The sequence below is a fragment of the Chiloscyllium punctatum genome, chromosome 51 (genome assembly GCF_047496795.1).
Source record: "Chiloscyllium punctatum isolate Juve2018m chromosome 51, sChiPun1.3, whole genome shotgun sequence".
Lineage (NCBI taxonomy): Eukaryota > Metazoa > Chordata > Chondrichthyes > Orectolobiformes > Hemiscylliidae > Chiloscyllium > Chiloscyllium punctatum.
Window position 1 is genome coordinate 12,117,579 of NC_092789.1, and position 5,165 is coordinate 12,122,743.

At 42.1% G+C, this 5,165-nt stretch overlaps 1 non-coding gene across 1 annotated transcript; it reads right to left on the minus strand.

The window, feature by feature from the left end:
- Window positions 1-1,298: 1,298 nt before the first annotated feature.
- Window positions 1,299-1,380, minus strand: trnal-uaa (transfer RNA leucine (anticodon UAA)). Its single transcript has one exon. It is a non-coding gene; the product is annotated as a tRNA-Leu (tRNA).
- Between the last annotated feature and the right edge of the window lie 3,785 nt (window positions 1,381-5,165).

Genomic DNA, 5,165 nt, shown 5'->3' on the forward strand with positions numbered 1-5,165 from the left:
CTGTTCTCATCAACACGAGCTGAGGTATTAGAATCTGAATAGTCACTATCATGACTTTCCTCCACTGATTTTTCTTATGTCCCCATTACCTCCTGGTTGCTCCAGGAATTGCCGTGTATTAACCTGCTATGCAATCTAATCAGGCTTCTCGTTGAAAGGATATGCAGATTTTCTTGAAAATGTTTTTCCTTGCACTCATCAGGCCATGTCGCACGAACATGAACTGAAGTGGGAAAATCACGTTTATTCCGCATGACAGGCGATCAGGGATTAGTTAGTTCAAGGTCACTGATTAGTCTGGGTGCGCCTGTCGAAAATAAAAGTATTGATGTGGAATGACACTAAAGTATCAAATTTGGTTACGTTTAAGCTAAGAGCTGTGATCCCTATTTGTAAGTACATGCCTGTGGGGAATGCAACCAAGGATGCAGATTGGGATTTATATATCGGGCTTAATGCATTTAAACTGGACAATGTGAATCTGAGAGGTCAGGGTCTTCCAGTTGACAATGCTTCCATTGATCCAGATCGTCAGTTAGCTGTCAGGCTTTTGATGAACTTTAAATTAATCTGTGAGAATCTGATCTGGAGGGGTGCCCCCTTCGGAAATGCACCCACTGAAGTTATTTGAGAATCACCTGCAAGGATTCGTGAAATTTAAACTGCAATAGAAAGCTGGTTTATCTGAGAAATAGACTATCAATTAGCGTTCGCTTAGTTTGTTGATCAGGAGTCAGAAACTGGGATATTTTCCCATGAATTCTCCCAGAGGCGCTGTGGTGAGTTAAACCGTTCGTTAATCACGTTTAACTTCTGTACATATATTTCCTTTTTGAATCCCGAACTGTTTTCGGTGGTATTTCCCATTTAAGAGCCTGTTGCTCAGAGTCAGCATAGTTATTTCACTAAACCTTCTATTCAACAGCACCCCTTTCTCTCAATTTTCATAAAAAATAGACATCAGGGAACGTTGTGATTAACATAGAAATTTCAGAACAAAATTCAGCAGAGTATGTGGAAATATAATTTACCTCTCCTAAACTCCATCCTGATATCTCTGTCTTTTTACAGAGTGAGTGCACTGTGAAACCAATGTGTTAGAAGTTCCAGAGCTGACGAATATCTACATAAGAGTATGGCAAATATTTGTAGGTACGCACTGAGTATTTAAAGTATGGTTTTAATCTAAACTTGACCTCAGAGGCTCATGTAATCCGAGAGTGCCGAAACAGGCCGTTCAACCTATTATGTGTACGCCAAACCTCTGCAGAGCCTCATACCGTGCAAAAGATGCAAGTTAGTAGCAGTGGGATTCGAACCCACGTCTCTGGAGAGACTGGAACTTAAGTCCAGCGCCTTAGACCGCTCGGCCATGCTACTACGGCTGCGTGTCAGCTGCATCTTTGGTTTTGTGAACGGTGACTTCACCGAGCTGCTTGAGGTACATTGTCTAGTACTTCATGTATAAAAGCACGTATATTCTTCAGAAGGCTCGCTGGTTTTGTGATATGGAAGCTGCAACTGTCAAGACATTATTCTGAACAATAATGGATTATCTACATTACATTCTGATACCATGTGGCCCATCTGATCAAGATCACGTTGCAATCTGACGTAACTTTCTTCGCTATGCAATGCACTGCTACATTTGGTGTCATCTGCAAACTTAGTAACTATATCTCCTGTGTTCATATCGAAATCATTTACCTCAATGACAAAACATGTTGGAACCAGCATCGAGTCGTGTGGCACACCACTGATCACAGGCCTCCAGTCCGAAAAACAACTCTTTACCATCACGTTCTTTCTTTACCTTCCCAGCCAGTCCTGTACTGAATGGTTAGTTCTCCCTGCATACCATGAGATTTAACTTTGCTAACCAGTGTCCTGTGGGAAATCTTGTCGAATGCCATATTTAAGTCCATAGAGATCACGTCCACCGCTCTGCCCTCATCGATCCTCATCATTACTTCTTCAAAAAACTCAATCATATTTGTGAGACAAGAATTCCCAAGGACAAAGCAATGTCGATTACCCCAAATGAGTCCTTACCTTTCCAATATGTGTAACTGATGTCCATCAGGTTTCCCTCCAACATTTTGCCCACCAGCGACGTCAGCTATCCAGTTTTTAGTTCTCTGGCTTGTCCTTGCCACCTTTCAAAAATGGCGCCATGTTAGCAAACGGCGAGTCTTCTGGCACCTCACCTGAGAGTATCGATAACATAAATATCTCTGCAAGGGGCACAGTAATCACTTCCGTAGCTTCCCACAAAGCTGTGATGTACACCTAATCAGGTCCTGGGGATTTGCCCAACTTAATGCGTTTCAAAATATCCAATAGTTCGTCCTCTATAATATGGACATTTTTCATGATGTCGCCATCTATTAGACCACATTCTATGTCGTCCATATCCTTCTCAACAATAAAAACGGAAGCAAATAGTCGTTTAGTATCTTTCCCATATTCTTCAGCTCCACACGAAGGCTGCTTTGCTGATTTTTGTGGGGCCCAGTTCGCTCCATAGTTACCCTTTCGTCCTTAATGTACATATAAAACACTTCTGGATTCTTCTAAACTATATTTGCCAAAGCTATCTTATGTCCCCTTTTTTGCCATTCTGATTTCCCTCTCAAGTATACTCCCTCTGCCGTTGTACTCTTCCAGGGATTCACTCGATCGCTCCTGTCTGTACGTGATGTCTGCATCCTTCTTTTTCTTCACTTAATCCTCAATATCTATAGTCATCCAGCATTCCCGACACCTACCGGCCTTTTCTTTCAATCGAACATGAATATACTGTCTTTGGACTCCCGTTTTTTCATTTCTGAAGACTTCCCATTTTCCAGCCATCCCGGTACCTGCGACCCAAACAGCTTTTTAATTTCTTGCTTAATGCCGACAAAATTAGCCTTCCTCCAAATTACAATTTCAACTGTTTGATCTGTTTGATCCTTTTCTATTACTGTTTTAAAACTAACAGAACTATGGTCGCTGACCCCAAAGTGCTCCCCCACTGACAACTCAGTCACCTGCCCTGCCTCATTTCCCATGAGGAGATCAAGTTCTGCACTTTCTCTGGTTGGTGCATTCACATACTTCCTCAGAACATTTTCTTAGATTAGATTACTTACAGTGTGGAAACTGGCACTTTGGCCCAACAAGTCCACACCGACCCACCGAAGCGCAACCCACCCAGACCCATTCCCCTATATTTACCCCTTCACGTAGTACGATGGGAAATTTGGCATGGCCAATTCACATAACCTGCACATTTTTGGACTGTGGGAGGAAAACGGATCACCCGGAGGAACTCCACGCAGACACGGTGAGAATGTGCCAACTCCACACAGTCATTCACCTGTCTCTATCTAAACTCTGAATACTATGGCAGTTCCAGTCTATGTTTGGACAGTTCAAATTCCCTACCATACCCACCCTATTAATCTGGCAGATAACTGAAATCTCGTTACAAATTTGTTTCCCGTTTTCCTACTGATTAGTATGCGGCCTATAATACAATCCCAACAAGGTGATCATTCCTTTTTTATTTCTCAATTCCATGCAAATGATTTCGCTGGGTGTCTTTCTGGGAACATCCCCCGAAGTACAGCAATAATAAAAGCCTTATGAAAAACGCAACTCCCCCTCCTCTCTTGCCTCCCTTTCTATCCTACTATTGCATTTGTATCCTACAACATTAAGCTGCCATTCATGTAGATCCCTGAACCAATGTTTCTGTAATTGCTGTGATATCTCAGTCCAAGTTCGTAGCCATGCCCAAAGTTAATCTGACTTCCCTGCTAGTTCTCTTGCATTGAAATAAATGCTGTTTAATTGATCAGTACTGCCTTGTTCTCCGCTTTGTTCATGCCTGCCTTCACTGATTTACTTGCTGCTTGTCTCCATTGCACCAGTCTCAGATTGTTATCATTTCTCAATCTCCCGCTGGTTCCCACCCCGCCACTTACTAGTTTGAATCCTCCCGAGCCATTTTAGAAAATCTTCCTGCAAGTATATTAGACCCCTTCCAATTCAGACGCAAACTATTCTTCTTGTACAGGTGGCATTTACCCCAGAAGAGATTCCAATGGTCCAAAAATATGAACCCTTCTTCCATAAACCAGCTTCTTATGCTCGCTTCATCTACTCTATCCTACAATTCCGACCCTCACGAGCTCGTCCCACAAGGAGAATTCCAGATATTACTCCCGGAGAGGACCTAATTTTGAAATTCCTGCCTAACTCTCTAAATTCTACCTTCAGAATATCATTCTTTTCCCTTCCTATGTCGTTGTAACCAATGTGTGCAATGACCTTCTGCTGTTCCCTCCTGTCTTTGAGAGCATTTTGCACCCTGTCTGTCACATCCTTGATCCTGGCAGCAGGAAGGCAACACACTATTCTGATTTTTCGCAATTGGCTGCAGATATGTCTGCCTGTGCTTCTGACTAGAATGTCCCCTAACACGATCGATCAGTTGGAACCCTACGTAGCCCTCATGACATTAACGCCTGCCTTGCTACCAGAAACCTGTTTTTTCGTGTTAAATTCCCCTAAAAGTCCATCACCCCCTATATTTTCCAAAACAGCATAATTGTTTGAAATAGGATTAGCCACAGGAGAGTACCTGCCTATCCTTCCTACTTTACTTGGGGTTAACTCACCTAATTTTTTCTCCCATCTTATAACTGCCATCCATCACACCCCCAGCTCTTGTAAATTCCTCATCGCCTGTAACTGTTGCTCCAAGCAATGCATTCTGTCTGACCGGATTCGCAGTAATTGATATTTATTGCAGCTATAATCCTCAGTAAAGGGTAAACACTTCCAAAACTCCCACATCTGACTAAATAGGATATCACACTACCCAAGGCCATTTTGCTACTTCCAGTCTACGCACAAAACATAGCACTGTCTTATTGTCTCACAGAAGACCAACTTAATACTTTTGCCTTATATTTTTCAAATTTAATCAACAGACACATCCAATAAAAAAACAGACACATCCAATATAATCAAGAAAAACCCACTCTACTCACTGTTATATATTTACAGCAAGGCTATACTTGAAATAATAGAATTATCTATTTCTATGCTGTGACCTTTCCCAAACAAGGTGCTCCAAGATCAGTTGCCAATGTCGCTGTTTGTTAAGTTTTCCT